This window comes from Halichoerus grypus, chromosome 2 (genome assembly GCF_964656455.1).
Source record: "Halichoerus grypus chromosome 2, mHalGry1.hap1.1, whole genome shotgun sequence".
Lineage (NCBI taxonomy): Eukaryota > Metazoa > Chordata > Mammalia > Carnivora > Phocidae > Halichoerus > Halichoerus grypus.
This window is the reverse complement of record NC_135713.1, coordinates 12,023,013-12,044,704: the sequence shown is the minus strand read 5'-3', so window position 1 is coordinate 12,044,704 and position 21,692 is coordinate 12,023,013. Positions and strand designations below refer to the sequence as shown.

Genomic DNA, 21,692 nt, shown 5'->3' with positions numbered 1-21,692 from the left:
CATATTATGAGGAATTAGCTCATGTGATTGTGGAGGCTGAGAAGCCCGATGATCTGCTATCCACAAGCTGGAGCCCCAGGAAAGCCAGTGGTGGAGTTCCAGTCCAAACTGAAGGCCTGGGAACCAGGGGAGGAGACAGTGTAATCCCAGCCATGTCTAAAGGTCCAAGGGAGAAGACGGATGTCCCCACTCAAGCCGCAAACAAGTTCCCCCTTCTTCCACTATTGGTTCTATTCAGGCCCTCAGTAAGTTGGAGGATGCCTACTCCAGGTGTGAAAGCAATCTTCTTAGTCTACCAACTCAAATGCTTATCTCCTCTGGAAACACTCTCACAGACACATCCAGAAATAATGTTTTACCAGCTATCTGGCATCCTTTAGCCCAGTCAAAGTGACACATAGAACCAATCATCACAGGAGGTAATCCCAGAAAGTGTGGAGGAGTGGGGACGTAAGGCAGGAAAGGAGCAAAGCCAATGCGGGGTATGTTCATGAGTGGGGACCACAATGGGCAACTGAAACTAAATCCTGCCCAAAACCCTCTGAGAGACTCTATGTGTGCACTGTCCCACATGGTAGCCACTAGCCACATGTGGCTATTTAAATTTGAATTTAAATTAACTAAAATTTAAAATCAGTTCCTATTCTCATTAGCCACACTTTAAGTGCTCAATAGCCACTTGTGACTGATGGCTACCATACTGGACATGGCAGATGACAGAATATTTCCACCATCACCGTCCTGTTGGGTAAGGCTGATATAGACCCCAGCACAGAATTGTCCCATCCAATGGGCAAGGAAGGTGGGGTAATTATCTACCAGCTTTCATCCCTTATTGGATAATGGTCATTTGTGGAGCCTTAACTACCTCACCTTCTGGCTTGTGCCATCCACCAGAGAACACCTTCAGGCAGAGAGATGCATAGAGCAACCTAAGTGTGTAAGTATTACTGGCAGGTAACCTCTAGAACGGCTGCAGGAATATGTGTGGGGCACGAGGTATCTGCTACAGTTACATACAAAACAGATGGGAGGCAGAAATCATGAAAGACACAAAAAAGATTAGAAAATGAAACCTGCTAAACAAAAAAGAAGAGGAAGAGAAGTAGGAGAAGGAAAGAAGGAAGGAAGGGAGGAAAGGAGGAAGGGAGGAAGGGAGCGAGGAAGGGAGGGAGGAAGAATTAAGAGCAACTATCTCAGAACCAGCCACAGGCCAAGTCAAGGCTGCATTACACAGCTGTCCTGCTGGGAAACCCAACCCCGCACCCACACACCCCAAGCCTGTTCCTCTCACAGTCGGAAAGTTGACCTCACTTAGACCTAGCCCCAGGCCATGGTTTCCTACTTCTTTTTAAAGAGTATTACAAATGAGGCAGAACTTACTGCTTAGAAGGGAAGGCAGCCGATTAACTAGAACAGTGTCAAAGGTTCTGGAAAGAGAACACAATCCTCCCAGGCCCTCCCTCCGCCCCTGGGCCTGCCTGATGGCCCAGGAAAATATTAAACCCTTGCCAAGTTGTCTATCAGACCCCTCGACGGCCACAATAATTTTCACAGCAAATAAAGCCTTCTTTTTCACGACCATCATCAGAGATAAAGCGGAGGACCTACGCATCCCTGGGGAGGGAACAACATTTAGCTGTTTTCTTGGTTGTATAAAATTCTCTCAAAAATTTTCCTGAGAGATCTATGTTAACTTGAGAAAGGGAATTATTCTCTGCCCTGTGTGAGAAGAGGGGGTTACGGTGTGGGTAGTGGGCCGTAGGAAGTGAAGATTAAACAAGAGGCTGCCTGGCAGATAGGACCTGGGGTAAGGGGGCAAGGTCAACTTCACCAGTAGTGATGAAGTCACTATCAGGCACCCCAATAAGAGGGAACAAGAGGGGGACTTCAGCTGTGCAATATTCTTCTCAAAAATCCAGAACCCTGTCTGGCCACGAGAGAAACATCAGGCACACCCAAGTTGAAGGACATTCTACAAAATCCCTGAACTGACAAGGTCGTGAAAAACAAAGACCAAGAAGCTGCCCCAGTGTCTTGTAACAACTAAACGCAATAGGATATCCTGAGTGGGATCCTGGAAGAGAAAGGAGACATTCGCGGAAAAACTAGTGAAATCCTAGTAAAGTCTTGAGTTTGGTTAGTAGTTATATACTAGGGTTAGCTTCCTAGTTGTGATACATATATCACAGTCATGTCAAAAGTCCACAACAGGAAAAAGTGGGGGAAGACTATATGGGAACTCTCTGCCCCTTTTCTGTAAATCTAAAATTGTTCAAAAATCAAAAGCTCATTTTAAAAAAAAAGGCTGCATTGTCCAAGACCAACTGCATAATTCCACTTCAGGCTAGCCCTGAGATGGGAGATGGTCTAGTGAGGGAAACAAAGTGAAAGTTATGGTACTTAGAGTGGCAACATTGCAGGCGTGGGTCAGTGGGTACAGAGCAGGGAAATATAAAGAAGGGACGAAAAAAAATCCCTCTTTGCTTACCTTAAGCTTCCTCAACTATTAAAAATTCACATGAAGGTAAAGGTTTTATCTGCCAGAAGAAAAAGTTAATATATCAAAACAAGTTTACCTCAACAAAGTCCAATACAAATGGTGGCACTCAGGTGAGTGATGGAGAAATTAATGGCACCCTGCGTGCTTGAGCCAAACAGAATGGCCCCGCATCCAGTGGTAACAGATGGTGCACAGAAATTAAGTCCAGCCTAAAGCTTTTCAGATAAGTCAGTTAAAATGAAAGGAAACAAAAATGTTGAAATGCGTATGCTTTTAATGTGTAAGTAGTGCCCTCTGGCTCACTGACAAAATGACAAATTGCAGTTTTATTTAAGCCTCAACAACAAAAATTTTAATTCAGGGAATTTCTTGGTAATTATTTTAACTGACTCTCGTTAATCACACACACACACACACAAACAAACACACACACCATAGTTTTATGACACATAACCGAATAGTTAACAATTGCAAGACTCAACAACTTCAACAAGGGTTCTATAAATGGAAAAATTCTCCAAACCCACTAACAGTATAACTGGAAATATGGAAAAGTTTACCGAGTTTACAAAAAGAAATCCCTGAATCATAGGAACTAAACAAATAGAGAACCCAAACTGCTGACTTAGCATCAGGGGTTTAGGAGGGTGAAAATTAAGACATGCTAGGAAAAGCAATTAAGAAAAGATGGGGGGGAACAACAACATGCAACCAGAACACAACTGAAAATAAAGCTCTACACGTGCCACTGTGATAGCATCAGCTGGAACTCTTGCTAATCCTAAAACATATTCCATGGGACCTAATTACTGTTAAAAATGTGCCACCTCTTCTTTTCTTTCCATTCACCTTTCATCCATTGCCCGTCTTGGTATTTCATTACTTAGAACCTTATGAAGCATGTAGAGGTACCCAGGGTGTTCAATGTGACTTTTCCTGATCTCAGCAGAGGATCCTGAGCACTTTTGTAGGCACTGTCCATGCTGAGTTCTTGATCATTGCCTCTCAAATTTTAATATGCATAAAAAATCACCTAGTATCTTGGTATAATGCACATCCCATGGATTGGGAGTGGAGCCTAGTGTTTGCATGGCTAATAAGCTCCTGGCCAAAGTCAATGCCTGTGGTCCAAGAACTACACTTCAAATATAAGACGCTAGAGCACCCAGGAGGGACAGGCTAAGATATTAAAGCAGATTTGCAGGAGTGGGCCCTTCACTTCCCTCCAGGCTGCATAGATGAAAACAGAGCATTCCCTGGGTTTTTGAAGAATCCAGCCGTGACCTTCTTTGCAAATAGTGCTCTGATTTGCTCCACTTGTTTTGGCTTTCTTGTAAGCCAATTGAGGAGCGTTTTATGAAAATCCATAGACAGCTTGACCCTATCCTCTAGAGCTTGAGATCCAAGGGGATGGCTACTTGATCCCCACCTGCCAAAAGGTGAGAAGGTGGGGGCTAGGAGGTAATGAACTTGGACTGAACTTTCAGAGTTTGCAAGGACAAGGATGCATGCAAAAAGAAAAAGAAGCAGCATTTGGAAGCTACCACACCAGATGAAAGCAACACCATACTCTAATTCCATCAGGAAAGTTAAACCTTCTTTACATTTCCTTCTAATCCCTGTTCCTCCAGGGCTCCAAACAGCAGCTTGCGAGTGGGAAGGGGCTAGAAACTAGAAAGAGAGAAACAGCCCATGACAATGACAGCATTTCCCTCCATTATACCCACTACAGGGATCTCAGTTGGAGCCTGGACTGAACCAGAAGAGAGGAGAAGCTCTCAAGTAATGAACATGGCATCATGTGATTTTTCAACTGGAGTGGATTTTCATTATCTAGGAGAGAAAGATCTGCCGAGACGCCCAAAACTTTACCCAAAGTTGAGAAAGAGCAATCCCATAGATGAAGTTTAATGAGAATTGGTGAGAAAGAATAAAGTTGCTTTGTCTTTGTACCCTAGGACCCTAGTTGGTTCCATATTTGAGATTCTCAGTTGTGCTCATTAGAGGAAAGGATTTCCTAGGTCACGTACATATGAATGGGCAGACCATTGTGCATGTGCCATAATAAACAAGAATATAAGAATCTGCTGTAATTAGACTTGGAGTTGGAGGGCTAAAAGAGACCCTAAGGCTTATCTTGTCAAACCTTGACATTTTTATGGAGAGGGAAACTAAGAACTTTATCAAGTGACTCGTCTGAAGACACAATTGCTTATTGGTAGCAGACTCAGATCTGAAAGCCCAATACCCTGACTCCTAATGCAGCATTCTTTCCAATAAGCCATGAGGACAAGCAAATAATTTCAAAGGAGCAAAGCACCTAAAATAGCCAACAGATTTATGGTTATTTATTGCCAAAATAAAAGCTATTTCAGTGGGAAATTACCTTTGGTGAGTAGGGCATGGAAAACCACTGTGATATAAACATTATAAATTTAGTATAAATTTGCTCAAAAAATAGGTTTTAGCCAAAACAATCTTGAATAAGAAGAACAAAGTTGGAGGGCTCACAATTCCTGATTTCAAAGCTTATTAAAAAGCAATAGTCATCAAAGCAGTGTGATACTGGCATAAAGACAGATACATGTATTGGGCAATGGGAGAGACTAGAAAGCCCAGAAGAAACCCCTGCATGTGTGTTAAATTGATTTTTGACAAGGGTGCCAAAACTATTCATTGGGACAGGACAATCTTTTCAACAAATGGTTCTGGGGGAACTGGCTACCCACCTGCAAAAGAATGAAGATGGACCCTTATTTTATATCATATGCAAAAATTAACTCAAAGTTGATCAAAGATCTAAATGTAAGCGCTCACACTATAAAAACTCTTAGAGAAAACACAGGGTGGGGGAAGCTTCATGACAACAGATTTGGTGATTGTTTCTTGGATATGACATCAAAAGCTCAGACAAATAGGGCTCCTGGGTGGCTCAGTTGGTTAAATGTCCCACTCTTAATTTCAGCTCAGGTCATGATCTCAGGGTCATGAGATTGGTGCCCTGCGTGAGATTCTCTCTCCCTCTGCTCCTCCCCTTGCTCATGCTCTCTCTCTCTAAAATAAATAAATAAAATCTTAAAAAAAAAAAAAAGCTCAAGCAACAAAAGCAAAAATAGACAGACGAGACTAACTTAAACTTAAAAACTTCTGCTCATCAAAGGAAACGATGAACAGAGTGAAAAGGCAACCTGTTATATCGGAGAAAATATTTGCAAGTCATGAATCTGATAAGGGACTAATATCCAGAATAGAGCTCAACAACAGCAACCACCACTGTGAAACAACCAAATTCAAAAATGGCAAAGGGTTCGAATAGATTTTTCTGCAAAGAAGATATACAAATAGCCAATAAGCATATGAAAAAATGCTTCACATCATTAATCATGAGGGAAATAGAAATAAAACTACGAATGAGATACCACCTCACACCCTTTAGGGTGGCTACTATAAAAAATAAGAATAACAACAGGTGTTCTCGAAGGGGTGGCAAAACTGGGACCCTCGTACACTGTTGGTGGGAGTGCAAAGCGGGATAGCAACTGTGGAAGACAGGGTGGCAGCTCCTCAAAAAACTGAAAATAGAATTGGCGTATGATCTAGTTTTTTTACTTCTGAGTATATATCCAAAATAATTGAAAGTAGGGTCTCTAAAAGATATTTGTACATTCATGTTCATAGCAGCATTATCCACAAGAGCCAAAAGTGCTCATTGGTAGATGAATGGATAAACAAAATTTAAAAATTAAAAAATAGTATTGTAAGGCATTTGAAAAGCTTCCGTGAGGGTTTTGTCAACCATGTCTTTCTGTCCAAAGCCGGTATATCCATGGTTGAAGGGAAGAATGGCAAACAGAAACCAATTCAAGGGCTGTCTCTAAGGGCTGTTAATAATTTTCTTTTGCTGTACTCATATTTTGCATGCTGCACCAAATCACTCTAATTTATATAATCAGAAATATATATGTATGTGTTTTAAGTAATATAAAAGGACAGATTGTATAATGTTCAGTTCAAATACTTACACCCAAAGAGTGGCAGTCACAGCAATCCCCGCCTCCCTATTCAGTACAATTCAACCTTCTAAACAATGGGAGCTAAACCATGTCCAGGAAGCTACAAGGGAAAATAAGACATTGTCCCTGCCCCTGCCAAAAGATCCCTGGGTTCATTACAATTTAGCATGTCAGTGAGAAATTTTAAAGGCATCCTAAAGTTTTACCACACTCCCTCAACCATAAAAGTCTGAAAAGCAAATGGAAAACAAGCCAACAATTTCATTAGGGGAAAAAACTCTTTTGCTACAGTTTTGTGGGTCAGGAGTGGACATGCGAGTTCTAATAAAAATCAGGCACCATAACTTCCCTGACTAAATTGAGAATTGTGGAGGATAAACACTGGGTCTGGGAGATAGATATCAAATTGTCAGCTTTAATACTGATTTAAAAAGGAGCATGTCCAGTTACTTCCCCCCAAATTCATGAGATACCTTTACAATAAGGGCCAAAGTTCTAGGCCAGGAATGTTGCTCTAACAGAGGTCCCTTCAAAAGGAACAAAGCAAAGAGAAAGGGAGTTACTCCGTGCGCACCGGCAACTGGCTGCTGGGATCAGGGGAGCAGAAAATACTATATAAAAATGAGAAAACGGGTTAAGAACGCGACTTGAAGTAGAGTGTCTTCTCCAAACTCCGCTTCAGCCCTTGAGAAGCCCTAGAGCTGCTGTGTGAATGGCAGGCCAGCCCCCTCACCCCCAGGAACCTCGGTGGCACATTTATGTAAAGAAACAATAGTCCCCACTCTCCTTGCCTCACAGAGCTATTTTGAGGGCCCCCAAAATTACGCGCCTGGAAGGGCCTGACACACTGCAACAGTGCTAAGCAAATTGCATTTTTCCAGTTTTCAAACATAAACTGCCAACGCTTCTCAAGTCTGCTAAGCACATCGTGTGGAAGACTATGATGACATTTTAGTTCCCTTATTCAGACAAAGTAAGCCACTAATTTGCTCTTAGATCTCTGTGCTTGAAACTGCTTATGTGGGGCGCCTGCTTCTCCCTCTCCCACTCCCCCTGCTTGTGTTCCCTCTCTCGCTGTGTCTCTCTGTCAAATAAATAAATAAAATCTTTAAAAAAAAAAAACAAAAACTGCTTATGTTACAGAATCTGCCTTTACAAGGACATTTCCTTCTGGAATGGCAGCCAGGAAACTTCTAAGCAAATTGGATGGTCCGAGTCCAGGTGACCCGAAAACCAAGGCACAAAGCGACGTGGGCAATTGTGAGTCACAGTCCGCAGGCTGCTCACATCGGACCGGGAGTGCTACTGTAGCTTAAGTGATAAATCATCACCTAGAGAAATATAAACCCTGGTTACACAAACAAATTCAATTTAAGAGTCCCTTAATGAACCTTTAATGAGTTGCATGTGGGCCGCGAATGCCCTGCAGGCTGCCTCAATGTGTTTGCTTTTGAAAAAAAAAAATTAAAAAACATGAGTTACCCTGATCTTATGACTCATCTCGTTAGCAAAATGCAATTCAAACAACCGACTTTTAAATTAAAACGCTATTTCCAGAGGAAGGGGGGGTGCATCTGCCGTTGATAAAGACATAAACAAACTGAGAAAATGTAGTCTCCTCCGTGAGGGCGGAAAGCAACAAAGGAACAGTGATGTTTCTTCCGAAGAGTGAAAATTTATGAAAAATTCAAGACTTTCTGCACATGGCATCAGCATTAAAGTGCCCCTTTGCTTTTTATCATGGTTGGAACTTCTAAATAATAGGGTTTTCGTCCTCCAACTCCTTCTTTATTGGCTGAGACTTAAACACATGCTCACATACACACACGAAAACATTTTACTTGGGAGGACAAAGGTAAGGGTTTCGATTTGTATAATGAAGACTAGACAAGAAGGCAGTACCAACTAGGAGTTTTCGCACAATGACCCAAATCTGCCCATAGTGTTTCCACTGACGGATAAGGGGAAGCATGGAGCCCATGAGCAGTGAGGAATGAGCTTTGTTAAAAAGACAATGCTTGCTCCTATCACTTCAGGTACCGCACGTTGTCAACATGGGACGTGGTTATTCATTTATCTTGTGAATGTCCTTCCTTACACAGGACTTTTTTGCTCCTCACAAACCAAGGATTCTGACTTGACAGAGAAGTAGTTACAGGCCAGGTCCACTGGGACGGGACCAAGTAGCCAGCAACTCACCGATCACCCAGCCATGATGAAAGGGGCAGCCAGGATGGAGACAGCTGGTCAACAGAAGTACGTTGACCTGAGGACAGCCCTACATCCTGTATGTCAGGGCACGTCAAGCACTGCAAATAGTTCCACTTGCTGACTTGACTTTGATTTGTGGAAAACCTTAAGATAATTTGTGTGAGTAAGCGGGGAGAAAGGACCTCGGTAGAAGGTCTAGAAAGTGCTTAGAACCACGTCTCCCAATGTCCCCCAGGCAATTCAAGCCCCTGTCTGACTTTGAGGCTTTGAACAAAACTTCCCACCCACCCTGGTGCCTCTTTTCTCTACACCCTCGTTTGAATCTCCCCTGTGAAATTCTCCCACTGTGCTAATCAGTATGGGTTTATCGTCTCCAGAAGCTAATTATAAAAGTAAGGCTGTGTATGTAGGCACAACAGTAGAGGTCCTTCCTCGGGCAGTTCTGAGTCTTTGTTGCCCCAGTGTCCTCACCTCTAAAATGCCTTAATAGTATTACCTATGTTGTAAGGCTATTAAGGAGACTGAATTTGTTAACATAAGAGGTGTAGTTAGAGTAGTGCCTCACACAGAGAAAGCATTGTATAAGAATATGGGGGCGCCTGGGTGGCTCAGTCAGATGAGCGACTGACTATTGATCTCAGCTCAGGTCTTGATCTCAGGGTTGTGAGTTCAAGCCCTGTGTTGGGCTCCACTCTGAGCATGGAGCATACTGAAGAAGAAGAAGAAGAAGGAGGAGGAGGAGGAGGAGGAGAAGGAGGAGGAGGAGAAGAAGAAGAAGAAGAAGAAGAAGAAGAAGAAGAAGAAGAAGAAGAAGAAGAAGAAGGAGAAGAAGAAGAAGGAGGAGGAGGAGGAGGAGGAGGAAGAGGAGGAGGAGTGGGAGGAGGAGGAGAAAGAGGAGGAGGAGGAAAGAAAGCATTGTATAAGAATCACACATTTATTCACTCATAGAAAGAAAATTTCAGCATATATTATCATCTGCTAGGCAATGCTGTTGGAGCCAAAATACAATAATAGCTGACATTTATTGAGCACCTACTATATACTGAGTCCTGTGCTAAACACTACATTTGCCTTATTTAATGGTAGAGGAGGAAAGAGAAAAATAGCTTGTGTTATTGGCTACCATGTGCCAGGAAACTCTTCTTATCCACATCATAGCGGAGACAGAACCAGTACCTTACCTACAGTCACAGCTGGTATGTGGCCCAGTCAGAAATGAAACCAGGTATACATCATGTTTATGTTCTTTCCACTAGGCTCTCTTCCATATACTTATCATATATGCATGAAGAATTGCTTTTCTGCAGGATAAAAGCCTAAGCAGACCAATGCTTTTCTGGAAAAAGAAATGTCTAATATAGAATATTAGAATTTTTGGAAGGGAAAATGTGTCTGTGCATCTCAGGGAGAGGGCTCAGACTGGCCACTTGCTGGCATTGATGCCTGCTGAGGGAGTTTCTTCAGCTATTCTTTTTTTTTTTAATTATTATGTTAATCACCATACATCACATCATTAGTTTTTGATGTAGTGTTCCATGATTCATTGTTTGTGCATAACACCCAGTGCTCCATGCAGAACCTGCCCTCTTTAATACCCATCACCAGGCTAACCCATCCTCCCACCCCCCTCCCCTCTAGAACCCTGTTTGTTTTTCAGAGTCCATCGTCTCTCATGGTTCGTCTCCCCCTCCGATTTCCCCCCCTTCATTCTTCCCCTCCTGCTATCTTCTTTTTTTTTTTTTTAACATATATTGTATTATTTGTTTCAGAGGTACAGATCTGTGATTCAACAGTCTTGCACAATTCACAGCACTCACCATAGCACATACCCTCCCCAGTGTCTATCACCCAGCCACCCCATCCCTCCCACCCCCCACCACTCCAGCAACCCTCAGTTTGTTTCCTGAGATTAAGAATTCCTCATATCAGTGAGGTCATATGATACATGTCTTTCTCTGATTGACTTATTTCACTCAGTGTAAGGGAAGCAAGGGCAAAAATGAACTATTGGGACTTCATCAAGATAAAAAGCTTTTGCACAGTCAACAAAACCAAAAGACAACCAACAGAATGGGAGAAGATATTTGCAAATGACATATCAGATAAAGGGCTAGTATCCAAAATCTGTAAAGAACTTATCAAACTCAACACCCAAAGAACAAATGATCCAATCAAGAAATGGGCAGAAGACATGAACAGACATTTTTCCGAAGAAGACATCCAAATGGCCAACAGACACATGAAAAAGTGCTCAACATTGCTCAGCATCAGGGAAATCCGAATCAAAACCTCAATGAGATATCACCTCACACCAGTCAGAATGGCTAAAATTAACAAGTCAGGAAACAACAGGTGTTGGCGGGGATGTGAAGAAAGGGGAACCCTCTTCAGCTATTCTTAAATTCATCTGCACAGTATTTTAAAAGGCAAAGCACCTAGTTGCCATTGTTGGTCATAGTTCCAAAAGCTCAGCATTTTAGGACAGGCCCACTCTTAACATTTGTCTTAACTGCAGACCTGGCACAGACATTTGAATTTAGTCCCCTGAGAATCTGATAAAAATCAGTGGGGAAAGGTTCCAATTATATTGGGAAATTTTTTCCATCTTGTTCAGATACAACCTAAATGCTTTATAGGTTTCCAGAATAGTTTATGTGATCCTCTGGTTTGTTTTTTATCTTTGTTTTGGGCATCACCTGAGCTAGAGAGATGGGTTGAAGTTTTAAATCATAGAAATAAGCAAACTCACCTCCAGACAACTTGATCTTTCTCATTTGGGAACCAGCATCAACTCTGGCCACTGAGCCTTGGATAGAAGTGCAATCATTATAGCTGCCTTGGATCATCAGAAAGAAGAACTTTATTAGCTGTTCTCTGCCTTCACTCATCTTCACTCATGTTCTCATCTTCACTCACCCAGAAGTGATTGCAGCTGCAGGAAAGAAGTTAGGGGATCTGAAATGAAACTAGGCAACCTGGTTTCATTTCTCTATCCATTTCTCGTTGCCAGGATTATTGGGTTTCCCATTCATTCCCAAACAATCACTCCTGCCTCACCAGGGATTGTGAGCCAGAAAATGGCACCTTTTCTAGGAATTCTCCATTCTCATTTCCCTTTAGAGCCTTCCCTTCTTGTCTTTACCAAGCAGAGGTCACACAGATTTCTAATAGAAAGAACTGATAAAAAGTACCAGGTCAACCTCTACTAGCTCCTCATAAGATACCTTATAACCACAGCTGCACATTGGAGTCACCTGGAGAGTTTTGTGAAAATGGAGATGTATAGCTCACCTCAGAGACTCTGATTTCATGGGTCTGAGGAAGTGCCTGGGCACTAGTATTCTGTAAAGCCTGACAGGAGAATCTAACACACAGCCGATGGAGATCCGCTGCCTGATCCCAGGGTCCCTGTTTCTTGGAGAGAGTGCCTTGGTCAGTCTCTCTCTTTCACTTTGAAGTTAAACTCCATTTGGAGTTTCCTTCTGATGCTGCTTCTCAGGAGTCACCCAAGGCATGGCTTCTCTGCAGAGCCCCTCTGCAGAGCAAGATGTTGTTGGGATCAGGTGTCTATTTCTCACCACTGACTCTACCCATCGTTGTTTTGCCAGTTACACCCTCCAATACGGGATCTATGCAGAGCTGGTAAGGGGTTAATGGGGCACTTGCCGTAAACCCCACATAGATGGAGGGTCTCAAACATAGACCCTTGGCCTAATAACAAACAACTAGATGCATACAGCCAGAAACATACACTGGCAGGTTTGAAAGAATACTTTAAATGTGACGGCTTTAAACATAAATCCAATTAGTAAACTGTACCACTTAGAGTGTGCGATGAATTCATATTTTTATAAATCATACAATTACTTTTGAAAAACACAATTATAATACATTGTATTTTGGGGGTGTATTTGAAGCACTGGTGAGTTAAATTACAAGCATTTTAAACTCACCACAAATTTTGCAGCTCTGCTTTGGCTTCTTTCATTTTCAATATCTTGGGAGAGGTGAGTGCCCTGCCACAGCTACCGGGTCTCACAGACCTCACCCGGGGGTGTGTCACAGGCCTCACTATACACCAGGGGACAGACAACTAAGCCAGCATTTCCTCCACCCTGCTCCCCTTTCTTCAGAGAATCCACAGCAAGGGCAGGACTAGGGTGTGGTAAGAGAGACACAGGGGGCCGGTATTTTAAGGGGGCCCTCACTGTCATGTACAAATCATGCCTGTGCAACCGGGAAAGTGAGGGCCTCCATAAATATTGTATTGTGGGTGGTCAGGTACTTTCTGAAACATGACATTCATGCACACTTATGCCTGCACATGCATGTGCGTACACACACACACACACACACACAGATCCAGCCATCTTAAGACCAAAGTGATAACAAAACTTCTGATGTAAAGTATCCCATTAAAATGCCTCCTACTCAGGGCACCTGGGTGGCTCAGTCAGTTAAGTGTCTAACTCTTGGTTTCAGCTCAGGTCATCATTTCAAGGTCCTGGGATTGAGCCCCACATTAGGCTCCTTGCTCAGCAGGGAGTCTGCTTGAGATTGTCTCCCTCCCTCTCTCTCTGCCCCTCCCTACACTCTCACTCTCTCTCTCTCTCTCTCAAAAAATAAATAAATCTTTTTAAAAAATGGCTCTTATTCAAAAGTATGTTTCACCTTTAACAGACATATTTGATCCATTGATCTTCTATTATAATAATGAAAAAAAATTAAACCTTGCCACTGGACATTAATAATCCTGAACCAATGATAAGGTACTTGAAGGAGAGAAAACAGAAAATGTGTTGAAAAGACACGTTTGTATGTGACGCCTATTCCTGGGGATATATAAGCAGGAAAGAGCCACAGGGACTCTTGGCAACAGATCTACTGAGACTGTTAATTATTACTCTTGTTTTTATTAAAGGGAGTTTTCACAAAAGCTAAAATATACGGTGTTCTTTGAAATGGTAGAGACAATGAGAAAAAGACCAAATCGAATCCAGCCAAGTTGAAAACTGTGTTTGTAAAGACCTTGGTGATATGCCTGTGATTAATCCTGAGGCATTTTTCAGTGAAAAATAAGAACTTGAAGAGATCGTCATTCTGTTCTTCCTTAAAAAAAAAAAGTCAATAGGTTAATATTGTTTACATCAGTTTACTTTATTGTTTCAGTTCATTGCAAGTTCAAGTTACTTTTCCATTTTGAAAGGACTCCTACATCAGTATGTGTATATACAGAAATACACCCCTAATGAGACAGCCCACTTGAACTCAAGAACACTTACTCACTGTAGCAGCTCTCTGAAGAAAGAACTCTTTCTTCTGCCATGAAAAGGCTGTTGTTCCTTTAAGAGGACAGCTGAGGAGAACAGCTTGTCTCTCCACTGAATCCCATCAGCTCTTGATTCTGTCTCATCATTGAATGAGCCTTGCCCAGTACACAGCTTAAAGGATAAGTCAGTGCAAAGGAGAGGATAGGAAAGAAGTGAGAACGTTATGTTTCCTACGAGCTGGTCAATGTCACCTCCAGTCCTACGTCAACCACCTTGCTGAGGATTGATACTATTGAAGCTACCACAAAAATAAATAATGTTCTAGAGTTCACTCCTCTACCCTTTCATGAAGAAGAGCAGCCCCCTCCGAAAAAAATCAGACTCATTTCTTTTACAATTGACACAGTGAGGAAAAGAAGTCCATTGTGGGAAAATTTTGCTTATCCAGTGGAATTTCTTACTCTTCAGTTCTTTAATTATCCATTTTTTAAAAATTTGACTTTCATGGATTAATAACCAAAGGGATCAAGATTAGGAGGAAAGATAGCCTCACCACTGATGTTATCCACCACTTTTGTGTCTGATTCCCACTTTACTGCCTACATGTCCTGGGGCAGGCTGTTGAGTCTCTCTGCTACTTAAGTTCTTCATCTGTAAAATGCAAACAATAAAAACACCTATCTATAGCCACTGTAGTAATTAACAATTCACCTTCAGCCTTTTAATGCTTACCAAGCCCTTAGTGCAGGGCCTACCCTAAAGCAAGGGCTCAAAATTTAGCTATAATTAGGCTTAATATTTTTAAGAATCCTTAAATAATTTGTCAGGATACAAGATCCCTTAAAGAGGTTCCTAAATAGATCCTTTACAGTTTGTAAGGATGCAAGATCTTTCAAGAAGTCTTTTTATAAGACCCTTCGCTCCATCATTTGCCAGTTTTGTGGGATTACAGACAATTGCTCTGTCTCTCTGAGGTGAAAATACCTAGCTCTTAGGGCATGGTTAGATTTCACACTATTGGAATAGGCATGGCTATCAATGGACACTAAATAAAAATTAATTTTCTTCATACTAGAATCAACCCCAAAGAGGCCACTCTAGTGCCACATGCCACAAACCCCAAACCTATGGTTTCTTCTCAATTTTCCATGACAGGGTTCCCAGCCAGACATTCTTGAAACCATTCTTCTTAGACTATTGCTTCTACATGCCTGGTGAGCTACAGCCCCTTTTTAGCTCATTGTGCAATAACTATATTAATATCGCGGCATCTTCTATTTTTTTTACATGGTTGACTCGAGATAAGTATAGAAATTCCTTGTGTCAAATTTATTTAAATTATTGGCTTTCTTGTCTTCCTCTGGTGATTCCCAATGAGTTAGTAGTAGAAAGTCCTTTATAAATCCAGGACATGCCATCATCAATGTTGTTATGATAATATCAATTCCCTTAATAAGGCAAATTTGATAAATTGAGACACCACACATCATGCTTCAACATTCTCAGCAAGAAGCTCTGTAATAATCATTTCTAGCTTGAGAGAGGCCTTTTCTAGCCAAGTGTCCTATGAAAGCCAGACTTGGCAGGGAAACAAGATGGATTGCTCTTAGTGATTAATAAACCACATATTGCAAATTTATAGTCCAAAGTTGATGTAGAAAGTTCCCAAACTGAATGAGATGCCATTTTCATTCTATTCTGGTCTTTAGGTCTTTTCTAGAAACATCAAATATCTGGGATAAATATAAGGTCGGTCTTTTGGCTTAAAAAGAATGACAAGTGTGTCTCTCTAGACATGTCACAGTCATCATGGGAACAGACTTAGAAACTTTATCAAACAAGGTGATGCAGCTTCCAGAACAGTGATCCATCAACTCAGATGTCACGTGGTTAGAAAGTAGCGTCCTTCCTTGACTCTGCCCAGGTGAGATCTTACCTGGAGCATGGAGTGAAGCAGTAAAGCACCCATGAGTAGTGTTGGGGGAGGGGTTAAAAGGACAGTGCAGAGATTTGAAGCCATGATGAGTGGATAGTTGACTTTCACTTCTCTACCAAGGCCAAGGTTCCCTCTGCAAGGTCTTTTGCATCTGCCCCTCATCTCTACCTCTGCCTCTTGCACTCCCCTGTGTTAGTCCAAGTCCCTCTTGTCTCTTGCTGTTATTGCAACACCTTTTCCTTCCCTCCGCGCTCTCTCCATGCCAATCCTGCCCCCAAGAGTGTAACTGTGTAGAGCCCAGGCTCAGCAGCCAGGCTACTTGGGTGTGGATCTGGCTCTGCTACTTGCAGCTATGTCACCTTGAGGAAATTTCTCAAATTCTCTGTTTCCACCTAAATGGGGGTGATTATCTTTATTCCACAGGCATAGTGAGAAAATGCAGTGTATTCATACATGAGGAGTAGTAGGGCAGTGCCCGCACACAGCAGACGCCTTAGTACTGACTCTTCAAGTAGCCTTCTGGCACTCACTTTTCCAATGATGACAGTGGCTCTTATTGCCTACAGATTGGAAACCAAAGCCCTCAGTAGCATTCTGGGCCACCCTTGCTCTACCCCCGAGCTTTCCAGGTTTGTCTTCTATTCTAGGCTCCAGACACATGCACACTTTAATCCACGTGCATCCAGCTACCCCACAGCAATCAAAAGCTGCCACCCATTTTTCCCATCTCCTCATTGAGGCTCTCACCACCTCTCCCGACTAACAGTCCCCTTTGCCCAAAGTGCCTTTTAAAATACTGCATCCCCTTCAAGGTCTGGATCGAATGAACTGTCATCCAGAAATAGAGTCTCAGTAACCCCATTTGGAAAAATTATCTCAACCATGATGTTTCTCTGGCCCTGTGTCACTGTATTACACACATCGTCACATTCCCTCTTGTATTCTCAGAGTTGTGAAGGGAGGCATAGGTGTACAGGGGCAGGTCACCAAAAATTTTCCCAAATCACACTCTGTGATGTTTCTGCTCTGATCGGGGAATGTGCCAAGGATTTGCTTCTTTAGCTTTGAGGAGTAAAAGAAGGAAACAGAAGATGTCCTGTGGAGCTGTTCCATGAGCTAAAATCTGAAATAGCTCACATCTTAAAAAGAGAAGAAGATGGTAACATATCTGATAGCATGGGAACCTAAGGATTAAAAGAAGTAGTCAGGTGGTTATCATCCAATCTCCAACACGGAACTAATCTCTGTTGCGAGAATTCGTGTTGAATATACACTCCAAAGGAGACAACTCTGATTCATCTAATATTTGCACTATCTTGTATTTTACATTCTTTGAATCATAATAAAGGATGTTTTCTCACCTAAGCTATTATCTTGAAATCTTTCTTTCTGAAAGCATAGTTATCACCAGCAATTGTTAAATGTTGGAATCCTGAAATCTTGCAGACTCTGGAGCCACTTTAAAGGCAAAATGGGATGCCCTGGACAGTTTCTACCCTAATGATCCACAACATTGCAATTTGCTAACATATCAAAAGGAACAGATGTTAGAAATGGAGGTAACTTCAAGCAACTGGTCAAGAAAGAGCTGCCTTAAAGCATTTCTAAATTATTCTGGTCCTTTCCTGACCTTAAGGTTTTACAAAACAATTGGAAAAGATAAGATCTGTTATGAAAACTTTAGTTCCAATCATCACTTTACGGAAGGATAACGTGAGTTCCAACTTGGGGAACAACTAACCTATAATCAATGCAAGTCTTGGGAACCAAGTCTTGGTAACAATAGTGTATCCTGATGCTGGAAGCAGAGTACTGACTTTGAGTATTTATAAGCAAAATAATAGACTCCATGATAATTCATCCACAGTCCACAATTAATCCACAGAGATTTTAGAAAACCAGAAACCAAAGGTAATCTATAATCTTGAAATAGAAAAAGGTACCCTAATCTCTAAGGCAGACTATAGTGGTTCATGGATACCAGTCCAGGCATGAGCTTGTCTATGTACATCTCTGTAGCCTTACACAGTGGGAAGTCAATTTTGTCAGTTGACGTGATAAACGAGCTGGGGCTTAATTCAGTTTGTGGGTTCATCTTGTGAAAGACAAACGTTTGCACTTCATTCAGCCTTGGATAATTCAAAAGGTATGTTGTTCTAACAAGATAATCCATTAAGCATAGTTGTTCAAATGTCTGTCCATTTGGGGGGAGAATTTATCAGGGGGTTGTCAGAGGAAAAGAACCCAAGTGATGCTTCTCCAGACATTGAGCTTACCCTGCAGATTTGAGAAGGGCCCCTGCCAAAGAGCCCACACCAGAGACAAGCCTACAAGCAGATTTATGGAGCAAGGAGACCACACTCGCAGAAAGGGTCCCATGGCAGCTTCCTCACCTCTTCATAAGCTTTGGGTTTGGCTTCACCAACACTGAACTCTCCTAGACATTTACAATGATCTACAGCCTCAGTTTGAAGCTCATCCAAAGGTAACTGCAGAGCCATCAAGTTTTATTTCTATTAGGATCCTCTGGAATTTACTGAGTCTGCACTGGACCTTGGACAAAAATGACCTTGGTTTGCTTTGTCACAGGCACATAAGAATCATACATTTCAATCATTAGCTCCTCATGGACTATGAAAGCCTGATATTAAAGATTGAGCCTTTTAAAGATCATATCCTATATAAAGGTTGTAAGTGAGAAATGTTTTCTTCTTTGATTTTGAAGGTTAATGGAAATGTCATGGAAACACTCACACATCCATAATTCTGTGGATACCCAGAGGAAGGCAGCGTACTCCCTGGTAGCTGTGTTTAGAATCCATGCCACAAATAGAGAGCTGAATGTACTCTACGTTGCTTAAGAAGTAAATGTAATGGGTCACGGGTTAACAGAGAGAAATGCTAGGTGAAGCCCTTGCATTAATACATGACAACATAAAAATCTAGAAGAAAATGATAGAAAGTGTTTGGGGCAGACAAGAAAACACTTTGTGGAGTCCATGGGATTACTGCTATATAAACTGGTTGAGCTCTAAGCAAGGGACAACTCATATCGTCATTTCCCCAATACACCTTCCAAGTCTTTGTTTCAAACCTTTTGGATGAACACGGCATCAGACCTGCCACCCTTCTGCCATTGATGCCCCTTCTTCAGCCCTTCAGCCACGCACACATCCTCCTTCCAAGCAAAACAATGTTCTGAAACACTGCCATCTTGTGGCCGCTCCCGGAGAAAGCATGAGCGCTAGGCACCTGAAACACCAATCACCCAAGAGAGGAAACTTTTGAAGATCAAGTTTTCACAAACGGGCACTTTGGGGATGAGGATGTTAATACCCTCCAAAATGTAAAGTAACGTGCCCAATGTGATTCATATAATAAGTGACATTTATGTAAAATAGAATTCAGTTTTTCTTAAATTATAACTATTTCCAGACTGCTGGATGTGTACACAACCAAGGCATCATTGTGGGAAAAACAAAATAGAATTAAAAAAAAAAAACACTAAAAGAAGAAAAGGAAGGAGGAAAAGAAGGAGAAGAAAAAGGAGGAGGAGGAGGAAGAAGAGGAGGAGGATGGGAGAAGAAGAATCTGAGCAATGTCAGCACTGCCCAATAGAATTTTCTGCAATGATTAAAAAAAGAGAGAGAGAGAGAGAGAAACAGTAAAACATATCTCAAGAAGATATCTGCACATGCAGCTCACTCAGAAGGTGATTATTTGTGATCTGTATGATGAGTTCTGCAAAGGGCATTCCAGAAAAGAGATTGGGATCACGTTTTCCCAAATTTTTGTTTTTGGAAAATTGTCAAACCTTCCAAAAAGCCAAAAAAAAAAAAAAAAATGGCATCATGAAATGCCTGTATTCCCATTCTTTCGATTCACCAACTGATAACATTTTCCTATTGTCTTTATCTCTGTATTTCAATTAGAATGACTGACAGCAAGTTGCAGTCATCATTAGCTCTCACCTTGAAATACTTTAGCATTTATTGTCCCAAGAAAAAGGACCTTCTTCTCTGTAGCCACAAAATCAATGTCACACTTAAGAAATTTAACGAGTCAGTAACATTATGTAATATAGAGCCCATATTTCAATTATTTTCATTCGTCCTCCAAAATATCTTGTATACCCTATCTTTTTCCTGATCTAAGGGCCACTCAAAGTTCACATGATGTATTTGATTATTATGTGTCTTCAGTCTCTTTGCAGGTTGGACAACGTCTCCCCATCACCATTGTCATTGTTCATGACCTTGATGTGTCTGGAGAGCCGAGACAGTTGACTATTCCATTTCTGACATTCTGGATATGTTCGTGTATTTTTCACTTCAGAGAACGAAGTTAGCTGATGCCAGCCTTTCTCCTATCTGCCCTCATTTTCATTAAATATAAACGTATTTATTTTTTCTGTGGCCTCCTAGGATGATAAGCACTGGAGTCCTTCTGGACCCCAAGGAATATCTCATTAGACCACGAAATATCTCATTAAACAACTTGCCTATATAAAATCTCAAGGGAGAGACACAGAGTCCTGGGCTTTTCAGGGGGTCGAGGACAGGAGAACAGTTCTGCTCATGACTGACAGTTACTCTCAGGCTCCATTTTCTTGGGACCCTCATCCACGCAAGCGGAAATTAAAAGTTCATGTTTTCATTTTCATGCCCATGTTCACAGATACTTTTATCAAAACTTATTTTTGAGGAAAAGAATAATGATATGGTCAAAGCATGAGAAAATATTCTAAGACCTATCAGATTTCAAAAATGATCCCACCCAGTTTTATATCCTTTCCTACTTCTCAGTCACGATCATTTGCAGCTGAGAGGGAGCGTTCTTCGCTGCAGAAGTAGGTTCGTATTTTCCATCGTTGTTCAACCGTACATCTGCCATCCGCCTGGTACACAGTACACCCGATTGAACTCTTTCAGGTTTGGCTCCGTGTTCATTCGCCTAACAGTTTGAAGTCTTATAGAAACTGAGAACCTGGTAGGTTTCTTCAGTTATTTTATGAGCACCTTAATCTGTAATATAGAATTTACCTACGTCAAGAGACCATCTAATCCCAGTCCTCTCTGGGTTCCTCCTTCTCCTTGAAGCTGTCGCATTTCCAACACACCGCTGCCCAGTCCTCCTTGCCTGCTACTGCGAAAATCTGATACCCAGTTCTGGGAGGAAGGCCTTGCTGGTCCAAGGGGCACCCTGCTTAAACCAGGAGCAGTAGCACCTGCTTGTCCAGTGCGACCCAGGTGAAGAGTTGGTCTCTCCCAGCCTTAGCACTCAGGTCCTTCACAGTGTCTGATTGCCAGCTAATTATAACCTGGCCATTCTGATTGCTGATTGCCTCTCTTTTCCATGGAACTAAATTTCACAAGGGTACTAAACCATTCCCTCACATCAAGAGAAGGAGTGCCTACAAACTAATCAGGGAGAAACACACACACACACACACACACACACACACACACACACACACACACTGAGCAGCTCTGCTTCTGGAGTCAGATATGCCTGAAATTCCAGCCCAAAGCACCCCTAGGAGGTTAATCTGGGAAAAGTTACTTGTATCTCTAAATTTCAACTTTCTCATGTGTAAAATACTGATGAAATACGCCCTATAGGAAGCTTCTAAATCTTAGCGAGATAATGTATATAAAATGCTTTACTTTTCAGGCTTCTTCAAGTATCCCAACCCCACATTTGATATGTGATATCAGTGTACTAACCATTGCTAAGATGATTCATAGGACTCACAGATT

The 21,692-nt window shown here is 41.8% G+C and overlaps 1 long non-coding RNA gene across 1 annotated transcript; it reads right to left on the bottom strand.

Moving 5' to 3' along the window:
* Positions 1-13,620: 13,620 nt before the first annotated feature.
* Positions 13,621-14,062, bottom strand: LOC144380939 (uncharacterized). The gene is made up of 2 exons (XR_013445293.1): positions 14,010-14,062; positions 13,621-13,836 (listed from the first exon to the last, which is right to left on the bottom strand). It is a non-coding gene; the product is annotated as an uncharacterized LOC144380939 (long non-coding RNA).
* Positions 14,063-21,692: the final 7,630 nt, after the last annotated feature.